Source organism: Trematomus bernacchii, unplaced genomic scaffold, assembly GCF_902827165.1.
Source record: "Trematomus bernacchii unplaced genomic scaffold, fTreBer1.1, whole genome shotgun sequence".
Lineage (NCBI taxonomy): Eukaryota > Metazoa > Chordata > Actinopteri > Perciformes > Nototheniidae > Trematomus > Trematomus bernacchii.
Window position 1 is genome coordinate 2,336,235 of NW_022987685.1, and position 13,354 is coordinate 2,349,588.

Below are 13,354 nucleotides of genomic sequence, written 5' to 3' on the forward strand. Positions count from 1 at the left end.
AAACACGCAGCCAAAACTAGCTAGTGCTGCTGCTGCTCCTGGCTCCTGCTTTCAATTTCACTAGAGTGGGCCAAGTAATGGCTTCAGCATTTTGTGGTCTGCCGACACACATGGTGCGTGTAGCGATCTGGTGCTGTCCCCCCCCAAACGATGGTTTTGGGACGTGCAGGGAGACAGACACAGCCCCGGGGGTCGGCCACAGTTATTGAGGGGGGCGTGCATTGGTCTTGTTATGACTTGCGCTCAAAACCGGTGAGTTGCCGCAGATTGTTGAATCGACTGAGCAGTGGATATTTTTCAATGTTTTCAGACATTTTATGTACTCTTTGTTTGGTAGAGATCATCTGACGCCGGTTATTTTCAATGATAATTTGAATAATGTTTCAAAAATGTTTTCTTATTTTGCTAATCGGTTCAATTGGAAGAGCAGTCAATATAATCGCAACTAGTAATTTTTTCCAAATTGTGACAATTAATCAAGAAAAGATTTGGCAGATGAATCAATAGAGGAATATTTGTTATTTGCAGATGGAATGACCACATTAGCCTTCTCTTTATCATCTTACGTCACCTGTTATCTACCACTGCTGCTGCCCCTATCTGGCTTCATGACCTAGATTAAAGGTTATTCGCTCGAGTCGCAGAGGCAGCTCCTGCGGCTCGCCCTTGTTGGGTTTCCTTATCTGGGTTTGTCTGGATAAATCTTGGACACAAAGCGCCCATTTTGTGCTCCTCTCTGGAGATCCTGTTACAGTGTTCCAGACACGACGCGGTCCACCAGCGGTGCCTCTGGGAGCATGGCGTTTTTGCGGGGCGGCGCGATTAGGTGCTTCCTAGACTTCAAGCATATGATACATGTGCACTCCTCTTACGTCTCAGAGCGCCCTTTTGTGCTGTGATGGGGTAAAATGATCAGCGAGGGGGGTCAAATGATGTCATGCAGCGAGAATTACAGCAACCTCCTATCCCCGTTACTCACCAAAGAAAATATACAAATGAATCCAACAGGGCTTCAGGATTCCCCATGCGCTGATTGCTATAGTAATTGTATTAGTGCGTTTGCCTGTTACTACTACAGATAATTCTCAGATTCAAAACATGAAATAATTTATAACAGGACTTAAAAGAACAAGTTATCGCTTGTCAATGGCACTGATAGAAACACAAAGGTTCAAGTGTACAGTAGGTACAAATGCCTTGAAGTTGATCTTATTCCTTCTTAGAGAGAAGGAGAGAACAGTGGGAGAAAAGAAGAGTGGTGTACGCTGACCTCATTCTGACAACAAGCCCGGGAAGAGCCTTCCCTGGAACCGTTTCGCAATAGTACAAGTGTTTATACAGGTGGCGGGTGAGTCGAGTGAGATATGAAGAGAGCATGCATTTTGCAACACCTCATAATAAATGCTAAACACATGCTGCATGTCAAATCCTGCATACGGACCTAACCGCTTTATTCCTTTGTCCAACATCAGTTTGATATGAATTTTTAGTTGGGACATTTGCGAGGGAACGCAACATGGCCAATTCACCCGTCTCTGTTTGAATTTCAAAGTTGCTTCACGCGATCCAGGAGCTGTCAAACACTACTATCCTGGGGTATTGTCCAGTGAGTACTCGCCTCCTGGAACCGAGGCCTCTGGTTGGCTCGCGTGTTTGGCTGCGGGGCCGTCTCCTGCAACAACATCCACTTGGCCAGAGTTCAACCCACGTGGAAGGCTACAATAGCCCAAAGGTGGCTGCCCAGACCATTGTTTATGCAACAGCACACTACTGCCAGGTTAAAGGGAAAAGAGCAAGACAGTGGATAATAAACATGCAGAGCTCCGACCTGTAACAGAGTCATGCTTTCTGTTCATCTTTCCTGAACCAATACAGCTAACTGACTTATTTCATTATTAGATTTTTTTTAACAAGACCATTTTTCTCTTCACATAATTCAGCTTTTTTTGCACATTTATAGTGTCGTCTCTTACTTAAACACTGATGATTACAAATTAATTGAACATGTTGCTAAGTAAGAATAATGTGGTTAATTAATATTTTATCGGAGGTAATGACCTGTTGTTTGAGATGCTATTTGTTTCTAAAAAGAAGTGGCACAGTGTTGCAGTGACACAAAACAGAAACCTGGCATCCAAACCAAAGTCATTTAACTTTAATGAAATCTTGCCCAAACTAAATAGATTTTCACGCTGTTATTTCTGTAACAGTTGAAGCCTGAATACAAACCCATGCATAAGTTAATGTAGCGCCTATCTTATTTTCTCACTAACCAGCGAGGTGAACCAAATCCATTACATCTTCGAAAGAGGTGGGAAAAAAAAAATCCACACACCAGCTGTTTGGTAAACATACCAAAGTAATTGTTCCAAATACCTTACTTTAAAAGATTAAATGCAATTAGTGGCTGTTTATCTAACCACAACAAGTCTCTGTGCCAAAAGAAAAAACCTCTGTCATTGTTTTTAGCAGTTCTGCTCCAAGGGCCTACAACTGGGAAGAGGATGGCTTTTTTCAAACATCCTTATGTACAGGAAGGAACTTTTATACACAAACAAAGGGAATGCTCATTGCATAGGAAGACTATAGGGATGGAAATAACGGTTGGTTGGCTAAGGCAAAGGTCTTCTGAGGTGAATATGAGGAATTTAGGTCAGTGCAGCCGAGACTTTTAACCAGCTCAAGCCGCTGCAGCCTGGGTGGAAATAGCATGGGAGGCCAGCGAGAGGGAAACCAGTGCGTCACAGCTCCCGGCCCGATTCCAGGCTCCCCCCCCCCGACGCAAACAAGAGCCATAACTTCCCTAATGATCCTAGATCATGTACGCCTCGGACATATCCCACCAATAGGGAGCACTTCCTCTTCACCTTTAACCCCAAAGTGGGTGTGCCTGCCGTTGACTGTGCAAAAGAGTTCCGAAGATGAAGGCTTGCTGGTAGTTTTGGATGAATAGTTTAGCAAAACAATCATCTATGAGGGTTGAAGGTCCCATTGTGACAAATCTTTAATCCAAGTATGTACAAAATCTTACTGCAACACTCCTAAAATCTGGGCAAATCCTATTCTAAGACAGAACAAATCTCTTAATATCTTAAATGTTTGCCAGATCTCGATAATCTGACACTCTCCTGCTTTCACTTCAGTCACCCCGTCACACACGATTGCACCGTGATTCAGAAGTCTACCACCACACACACACTCACACACGCACACACGCATTGTAAACAGTCTTTATTGAGACGTGAGTGCTTGTATAAACATAGCCGAGCCCTATTGAGGGTCCGGGGCTGGGTCGAACAATAAGAGGGGGAAAGTTGCTGGACGTTCCTCACAGACGGTGTGTACAAAATCCAATTATCAGAGCCACGGCATTAACATTCCAGCAGTCTGGCAGGTGACGGCTCCGTCTTTTCACCCCCCCCCCCCCCCGCCTCCCAACACACACACACACACCACCAGCATGGGATAGAGTCGCCCGGCAGCACCTCGACAATACACACACACACACACACACACACATGCGACCCTCTTCAGCTCCCCCCCCCCTTCCCGGATCCCACAAGTATTGAGACATATATAGAGGGAAGAAGGCAAAGAGTGGGGAGGCAGTGGGGGGGGTCCTCCAGCGACACTGGTCTTTTCTTCAGGAGATCAGCGCGACCGGCCTCGCAGGCAGTATCAGTCAATGGGGCATTCTTCTCCTCTCTGTCTCTGGGTGAGAATATGTTGATCGCTGATAACGTTGCTTTGATTGCCATAATGGGGAAACTACTTTTTGTTTTGAGCGTTTGCCTCCAAACAGTGCGTGCTTTGTCAGCGCCGGGTGATGTTCGTGGCATACAAGATGCCGATTAAAAAAAGGTTTAACGGTAAAACAAAAACATTGTTGTTGTTCTTGGCTACAGGGCGAGTCGATAAAGGATTAAAATAAAGTCCGCGCCTACGGGGTCCTCGCTCACAAAAAGCAATACATCTAACCTAGAGACCAGCACTGTGTAAGTTTAACCCTTACTTACAACACAAATCTTATTTAACTATACCCTCTTACTGATGTAATTAGCCTCTTCCTCTTCTTTCAGCGTTGGAGCCTGTGGTGTCATGAAGCAGGCCACCATGCATCATTAACAGTTGTTCTTTTCTTTGCTTTACATACAGTACATGTGGTGTACGTGATAGGGTGCATGTGATATGCAACGCCTCCGCCTGGTGTCCTGCTCTGTACCCTTGTCAGGTCCTATATATAAACGTACATCTGGCCCCCACTCTGCTATTTCCATCATGTCATCTAACAGACAGGGCTGTAAGAGATACACACAGTACAGAACATCATGGTAACGCAAGGCTGGAAGTCATTTTTATTTTCATTACTGATTGATTATATTTGACTGAGTGCTTATTTTGTCCAAACAAGCTTAAAATGAAAAAGAAAAAAAGAAGGGTATTCCTCACAGCTCTGAGGATTCATTGATTATTCAAATGTAACCAAACTTTCTGACAATAAATTGGTTGAATCATCAACTAATCGCATCAGCGCTCTAGTACAGTTAAGTACTGTGAAGTACATGATCCCTGCAGATTCCCTTAAGCCCTGTTACCAAACACCTCGAGCTGGGATTAAGTTAAGGGTTGAGAGTGTGTTCATGTCTAGATGCAATGTGAGTGTGTGTGAGTTTATGTACGTTAGTTTAACAGATATGGTTGGACATGCCAGCAATGTACTATGTAATACCCTAAGTTTATTTTATGTGTGTTTTTGTTGCCAACTTTCTTGATAAAACTTATTTTTTCCTAAGTGCTACAGTTTTCAGTTTTTAATTCCACCTTTAGTTTCAACTGCCCTCTTTTCAAAGCTAAGAAATAGTCTAACCTTTTTCAAAATGCCCCATCTGTGTTTCACTGTCCTCCTCTGCGGTGAGATGTTAGTCAAGTGTCTTGTGGCTTTCTCCAGCCACACCAGAAGGCCTGCGCGCGTTTAATTATTCTTGGATGGTGGATAAAAAAAAAAAGTGAGTTCTTTCATTTCTTTTTTTTTCATTAGCTCAGCAGCGGTTTCCCATTCATAACTGTTGGCACTGGTTTCAAACTGCCTGCCAGAGATCACACCCCAACCATTTTCATTTTCCTTCATCCATTTGTTTCATTCATGTCATAGATTTGGCACAGGCCTGCATCGTTTTCCTGATGGCCGTCGACTCTTCAACACCCCCCCTTTTGAGGCTCAAACTCCTGTTTGTGGCTTTGTTCAGCATCACAGTCAAAAATATGAGGAAACAACAGTGACTTTTGTCCTACAGTGTTACCGTTTTTGAAATATAAAATAATAACGTAATCCAAAACTGAAAGGAAGGGCTTTGGCGAGGCCATGTAAAGCATTGCTGACACAATCTTGGATGAGGAGAAAGACTTCCCACATTGAAACTTGGATATTGCTCTTGTACGATAGTAGCAGTGTTGGGATTAATCCAAAGATTAAAAAGCCCAAATAAGTAATTGAGAGGTAATACGTACCGCTGCATTCATAATGGCATAGTATTTATGCAATAAGACCTTGAGATAGTGAATGCACCGTTTAAGGCTCTCTCCTCCCACACTTTGAGTGCATTACACAATGCATTTAGCTATCTTAGGCACCAAGAAACAGCAGTTTATCATCATACTACTGGAAATATGCCCACTGACAGGAAAGCTCTATAACACACACACACACCCACATACACACATTGCTCCCACCCGCCTGTTCAGCAACCACTTTGCTGAATCTATCAACTGCAGCTGTGTGCATGTGTTTTAATACACAAGCTGAATAAGTGAGTTTATATGTGCATGTGAACATCTGAGTCTAAACACTCTCAGGGCTGTAACCCAATCCCGGAGAACTCCAGAGTTTCAAATAAAACGCAGGCTATGTAGCTTTCGGGAACAAGGCTTCCCAACATGGAAACAAACAAGATGGCTACCGTGTCTCCAACCCGAGCATGCCTTCTGTGTTCACCGGCTCCCATCTGAGTGGAGTTACAGGCCGAGCTAGCAGGAGTGTAGAGGAGAAGAGTCTCCTGGGGCAGTTGGCTCGGCGAGCGGGACCAGAGGATGGCTGCACCGTGGATTAGGGCCCCACAGTGGTCCATTGTTAATTGGGCGCCATGTGTGAAAGCTACAGAGAGATTAGTTTGTACAGCTGCTGCCATTTGTCATAACTGCCCTTAACAAGACACACATGGCAACCCAAGTTACAGCCAGAGGTTTTACAGAAAAAGGGGAGAAAAATGTCTGGCGATCGCTTAATAGTTTGTGAAACAGACCTGCATAAGCAGATGAAGATGTTCCTGGGAAACACCGAGCACACTCAGCTGCGATCGCATAAGAGATGATGAGCTTCAGCATTACTCATTTAGCCATCTGTAGGTCCGACTAGGGTCATTATCATAACTGCTCAAAAATGTATGTCAATCCAGTACAAAGCCCAGACCACAGATTGCAAACAAATCTGTAAAAACAATGAGGGGAGATCAACTGTTACATCATGGCTCTTAAAAAAGACAGTTTTGTGTTTTATTAGAGGGGCAACAAGAGGGCTAGTGTCTATAAACTGATAAGCTATTGTTAGCCACATTTTATTGGTGATGCACTCAACACCATGAGGTTTAGGAGAGGCATGACAGAGTTATTTTTTGGTAAGAATCCACACTGTAATTGTGGGTTGTAGGTCTGCGCACATGTTGGAGGCCTAATTACAATCTTGACTTAGTAAATCCGGAACAAGCCTTTAAAGCTCTCACACTTTCATTTTCGCCCGACAGACGCTAGAGAACTGGTTGTTATCGTGAGGCGTTGCGGTTAGTTGAATCTAAAAGCAGTCTTTCGAGCTGAAGTGCAGGTGATATAATAAAAATGCGTATTTCTGCATGCACGTGTATATGAGTGAGTGTATGTCTCCTATGTGTGCATTTTTGTGTTTGCATGTAACATTTTTGAAGGGTATTCTAAAAGAACAGCAACATTCTCAGCTGGAGGTTTGTGCCAGTGGAGAGTTCGGGGGCCAATTCTAGATCCTTCTGGAGTCTGATCATACAGGGGCAGTATGGTAACTACCCCAGTAAAAATAACGGGGTTAATTAACCATCTTGTTAGTGAGTCGGCGAGCTTTAATCACAGGCTCAGCACTGGACTAGCGTCACACAACTATTAGCACAGTGGAAAATAATGTAATTATGACCAAACCCATAGACCAAGTCACAGTAAAAGGGAATACTAATAGTAATTGAGGGTAGCTCAATTTATGCCATGCCTGAATTCTCACATATCCTTGTAGAATTTCTTAAGAGTTTAAAAAGTTTGTTGTTTTAATGCCTTGATATAAAAAGACTGTATGAAAACTAAATCTCTCTGTCACCTAAAAGTACGTCTGTAACACCTGCTAGTTTTGTGATTCTTAAATATGAGATATTCAACCAACAAGGTCCATATTTCCTCTCTTCCCGTCAGTCGTAAAAAAACGGAATGTTTATGTAAGTGGTAAAAATGTAAATGACTTCTTCTTGCCATGACTGCTGTTCTATAACTGTTATTACTGGATGGGTCCATAAAACAAACCTTATTGGGGGTTGTATTGTGTATCACACTGAATATATGGCATCTTCTGCTAAATGTTTCTACATTTGGGAGCTTTTTGGGAAATGAACCTGACATATGTGAGGGAGGAGTGGAAGCTCTTTGGCTAGCTTTGACAACTCAATGGGGCGCTGATGAATCCGTCCCAAGCAGGCCATTCCCAAGCCCCAGACACCATATCCCCTCTTTGACCCGCTGCACTGACACTAGAAAGAAATCCTCTGGGGGATTCGCCCAACACCCCTAAAAGCAACACGCCCACCCAAAAGTAAATTTTGCACAGCGCTGCGATGGCGGGGCCTTTATTTTTCTGTCCTGCTCAGGTCTTGTCGAGCCGTCACAGTGATGGGCCGTACTGTACTGCCAGACAAAAGAAGAGACAACCATCACTCTGGGCCACTGATCGGCCCTGTCTGGACTGAAAAGACTTTGATGGAGCAAAGCAGGGTGGGGGTTTGCTGCACAGAGAAGTTAGTGTCTCCTGGGCAACCGCTCTGATTGTCTGCCCCTGCCCAAAGTTCCCCATCACACCCCACCAACTACCCCTTCCCATTCTGTTCTTCCCTTCATTGGTTGTTCACAAGGCTCCTTCCTGGATAAAGGAAGACTGGCTTTTGCATGAAAGTCTCAGTCTGGTACTTGAGGGTCCTTTTCTCCTGGTTGACTTGAAAAAAAATGGAAGGTCAAAAAACATTCTCCTCTCTGAAACTTCTTGTTCCTCTTTTTCTACAGATCCTTCTGCCTAAACATGAGCAGTCTAGCAGACAGATGGGACAACTGTAAGTTGACATGCAATGTCAAAAAAGAGAACGCAGACATTGCATGGAGAGAAACTCAGGCAACAGGGAGGGTCTGCTTTGTAAGCAGGACAGTGAGGTACAGTGTAGTGCCTGGGATAGGGGGTGAATGTACCCATTTGTCTTCATTTGGGAGGACCGGCAGACAGGGTGGGGGTGGGGAATCTATCCGGGAGGGGTGGGAGGTGCCGGTCCTCCAGTCAAGTGGCCTCGGGGGGATTTGAAATGCATTTGGGGTCCTCCCCGAAAGCCTGGGAAAGTGTGGTGAAGCTGAGATCTTAACCATAGACTAATGACACAAAGTGCAGCCCTTAACCAAGTGCAGTCACAAACGCAAAAGTGAGTGTCCCGCTGAATATACAAGGAAAGCCTTTTAAAACACAAAGCCAAAGAAAGGCATTGGCCCATTTTTGAACAAATGCAACTGCGCAAACTGTGACACAAGCAAACTGAACCCAGTGTAGCAGAGCAAAAGGAGGGAGTTGTAAATTTTGTTGAGAAAGAAGGCATCCACATTTCTCAGTGGCCTCTGCTCCGAGTTGCCTTGTTTCCATGGAGATTTATGTACACATGGCTCACAAAAGAGGGCCAAGGAGGTAACACGGCCTGTTTAAGCCTTGAGGTATTTGCTCGAGCAAAACCCCGCTGCTAATAACACAAGCTTCATACTGAGCCAGGCAACCTGGCTGCACTGCACCCAGGTTGGTGTTTGAGAAAGAGCAGGAGGGGAGAAAGGAGACAGAAGAAAGTCAAATGGAGATAACAAACAAGCAAAGATTCTGGAGAGGGAGTAAAGCCATTAAAAAAGAGAGAAAGAGAGAAAGAAAGAACGAAAGAACGAAAGAAAGAAAGACAGACAGAAAGAAAGAAGCAAAAGGCAGGCAAGCAAGAAGCAAGAAGGAGAGAAAGAAAGACCACTGCAAAACATAAATAGCTGCCGGGTTAAGAGAAAAAGGATCGGGAGGACATTTAGTGGGAAGCGGAAATCAATAAGGCAAGCGGTGAAGCTGGGAGGGAGTTCTAAGTGGATTAGATTGAGAGAATGTGTTCGATAGGTTATGGCTCTGACAGAGAGGTAGCCAGACACCGCAGGCTCTATTGCATACTAATAAGGAAGCCAGGATGGAAGCAGAGCTCAGGGTTGTGCAGTTCAATCTGGAGAGTTTTTCTATATGGCTCTGGAGTCATCGGTTAAAGTTTTTCCCAGGAGCTGTATTTTACGGTCTTGCTGATTTTTTGTTCTGAATGTTCACTGTTGAAATTCACGTCCAGTAGTAAAAAAAAATGCACTCAGTCCCGAGACTTTTTCCAGTTTCATCTCACTTAAAATTAAAAGGGCAGCTGAATTACTTGACTTAACCCAAAAAAAAGAAGACAAACAGTAGTGATCTTAACGCTGTCTGCTTACAACCACTTTTTTTTTCACACTTCTGGCCGGAACCCAGCCACCCTCTCTCTGGCCGAGCGCCTGGGCCCGGGACAGCTGTCATGGTCGGAGTCTCGGGCTCGAGGGGAAAAAAGGGAGAGAGAAGGAGTCATTTGGCCGGGCAGTCTGCCGCAGGGGTGATTCCTGATGGCAGAGGACGATAAGGGGGATGAGGGGAGGGAGGGATGGATGTTGTGCTTAGTCACAGACCTCCACTGTGACCCAGAAGGTCAGGTCTCCGCACTGGCCGCCTGACCAAAGCCTCTGAGGCAGCGGGGCGGAAAACAAGATGCAAGAAGCGACCCCACGCAGCGTGGCAAGCAGGCGATGCTCGGCCTTAGAGATCAGCCAGACGACGGTGCCTGAGGGATTGGACAGGGGGGTGTCACTGGTACCTACTCCCCCTCACTTAGGCCAGTCAACCAAGGGACCACCAGCCAGACCAGAAGCAGGAGCAGGGTTCAAACAGTTGCCAAAAGACCACCAGTGATCCTGCGACCGCCATCTAGGAGGTCAACCAGGGGTGCTTATGAGCAGCTTCCCCAGCTACCACTCCCCCCCCCCCAGGGCAAAAAAGTCTTCCTTCTCCTCGTGCCGCAGGCCCACAACGCCATGTTTTCACTGATCTGTGCTCAATTAAACTTCAGAGGACACCCTGCCACATCTCTTTGAAAAGGTCACGACCCGGGGGTCAGAGGTTAAGTCTGCCGCTAGTAAAACAAGGTCTCCATTAACATGGCAGCGTATTTTCAGAGGTAATCCATCCATTTTCACAAACTATCATGACACCGTGAAAAAAAAGTGGCGTTACTGGGGGGGTGTCAAGGTAATGATGTTTTATGGCTGTGTTAACTTTCAGCAGTAAGTATTGGGTAAGCTGCTTGACCTTTACTTATTGAGTCTCCTATTTGACTACCTCAGTAATTCTCTTCTGTTTCTGGTAACTTTCACACTTTTTCGTAGTCATTTCTCATTTCTACTATACATTTCCTACCTTTTTCAATGAAAATATTGCAAAATACATAAAAAATGTTGGTTAGAAGGCACAAAACTTTAACATTTTACATAAACGTAACATTATCCAAAATTCCTCCAAAATGTTCAGTTAGGATTGCTTATCAGAATTATTTTGTATATGTTTTTATTATTAATTCCAGACATTTCAATGTTCAGAGGCGAGGGTTTTCATTGACCATGTTAAATACATTGCTATGTTTTTTGAGGAAATAGCGATGAGCAGCTCAACAAAGCCAAATACAAACAAGACCTAGACTTTCCCGACGTGCCCTAACATGACCATTATCTACATGCCTTGCTACAAATATTCCATCAAGCTGTCAAACTGGATATGCAAAATATGAATCCAGGTGCGGAGAGGAGGTGATTCAAAGAAAAAGAAAATGCACTTCTTGTTGTATCAGATAACGATTAAAACATTGGAGGACAACAGCCGTGTGTGTGTGAGAAGCCAGGGCCCTGTATTGAACACGGCCTGCCAGTTGGCACAATGGATACCACAACCCCCACTCCCAGCCCCCAGCCTACTTCCCAGCGGGCATTCATCTGGGCATGCACATGGGTGCTACAGCCCAGCCTGGCTAAACGCGTCTGTGCCCCAGAACAAGGGGGCTGAGTGCCCTCTCTAAATTCACCCAGCACACTCGTTGCCAACCCGCCGACCTTTCTCAGGCAGCAACCGACCAGAATAAAAAACGAATGCACTCTGAACTTATTGATTTTTACCCCAAAAAAAGACCAGAATAAACACAGGTGTGTAAATAAAGGGAGCAACATATTTCGTTTTTCAAATTAGAGCAAAAGTAAGTCGATGCCAGGACAGAAAGAACAACATTCGTTCGGACCTATTTTTTTTCTAGCAGTTCGGTCGAATGCCAGATTCTGTTTCAGCCGAGCCATTTGCTACTTTTTTGTGCATTTGATTGTTTCGTGCAGTTGCAGCAGAACAAAGGCAGCGGCTTCCATTCTGCGACGGTCAAAAAACTTTCCAACGTGCCCACTGCATTGCGGATGCCAACCAACGAATCAAAGGCATGCTGCAAGCAGACAAAGAGGGTTTCATGCCAACCTCCAAACCTCTAACAACCATTACTGGTGATTTGCCTGCCTCCCTGGCACAGTGCAAAACAAAATGGCGCCGCACCACACGGTACCACAATATGGCTGCATTGTCTGGCGATGGGCACTGCTTGGTAACTTGAAGAAAGGAAAAGACGCCTTAGGTCGCTAAATCGGAGAAAAAAAGCAAAAGCGTCTTTGTGATCCCGGTGACAGAATGCCATTTTGTATTTGCCAAAGTATCAACACAGACATTTCGGGGACAACGGGAAATAATCGCTCGGATTCGCAATGCGATATTGAATCGAGGGACTTTTTTTTTCCCGGCGAAAGAGAACATTCACCGTTTATTTCAAACACTTAAATTGATTTTCTCGGTTATCATTTGCTCTCCCTTCATCGTGGACACATTTTCCTTCAAAAAAGAAAGCTGGTGCAAAACCTTCCATAATGTAAAAAACAGGCACTATCATTTAAATGTAGTACATTATCTAAAAACAGCACTAAAGAACCATTCTCAAACTTGCTACTGAACGGTTCAAAATGCAGCAGATGCAAGCTAGAGAAGCGGTGGCATCCTACAAAAGACACAAAAGAGGGTCTGATGCCAACCCCGGTGCCAGTGGCAACCATTATTGTCTGTGTGCTGTGCCTTCTGCTTTCCCTGGCACTTATCAAACACAAAATGGCGCTCAGGGTTTGATGATAATGAGCTAGCTATACCACCATTCCTCCCTCAATAGCAAAGTATTGGTGCTTTTTCAGGGTCACTGCAATAGATTTAATACTGGGGAATTTCAACAGTGAAAACTACATTGTGGATTCCTATAGTGCCAATGGTTAAAAGTAGGATGTACACCGTTAGGGACTGAATTGTAGTAATATACCACGTCAAGAGTAACAACACAAAATGTATGTATCTGGTGTCCAAATAAGAATAAAAATAGCATTGATTTGTACATTTAGATCCAAACATGTTCTGCTCTTTGTCCTTAATTACTCTCCCCTTCAATTTAAATGTAGTATGGAATATCAGATTCAGGTCTGTACAAATTCAAAATGTATTTCTTCCATGCGATACATTTAGGCTTTTAATTGAGTGTTGGACATTATCTCAAATGTTTCAGTAAATTCTAGTATTATATATATCGATTTTTGTATTTTTTGTGCTCATTTGTAGAGGAGAAAAAGCGTTTTAACACATTCATTTTAAATAACATGCACGTAAACCTAATCCAGCACCTGGCAACACAACCTCTTATTTACCACCATGCAGGATTCAGCCTTCACACAGAGAAAATCACTGTGTCCGGAAAGGCTTTCATGTCAAATAAACCAGCTTTTCAGGAATTAGGAAAAGACGGATTTCAGCACAAACACGATCACACATCACACGCATGACTTATAATAAAAACAACATATTTTATGATCCTAAATCTATTGCAAA

The 13,354-nt window shown here is 44.2% G+C and overlaps 1 protein-coding gene across 1 annotated transcript in view; it reads right to left on the minus strand.

The window, feature by feature from the left end:
- LOC117487846 (nuclear factor 1 B-type-like) overlaps window positions 1–13,354 on the minus strand; it is a 57,121-nt gene that overhangs the window by 39,620 nt on the left and 4,147 nt on the right.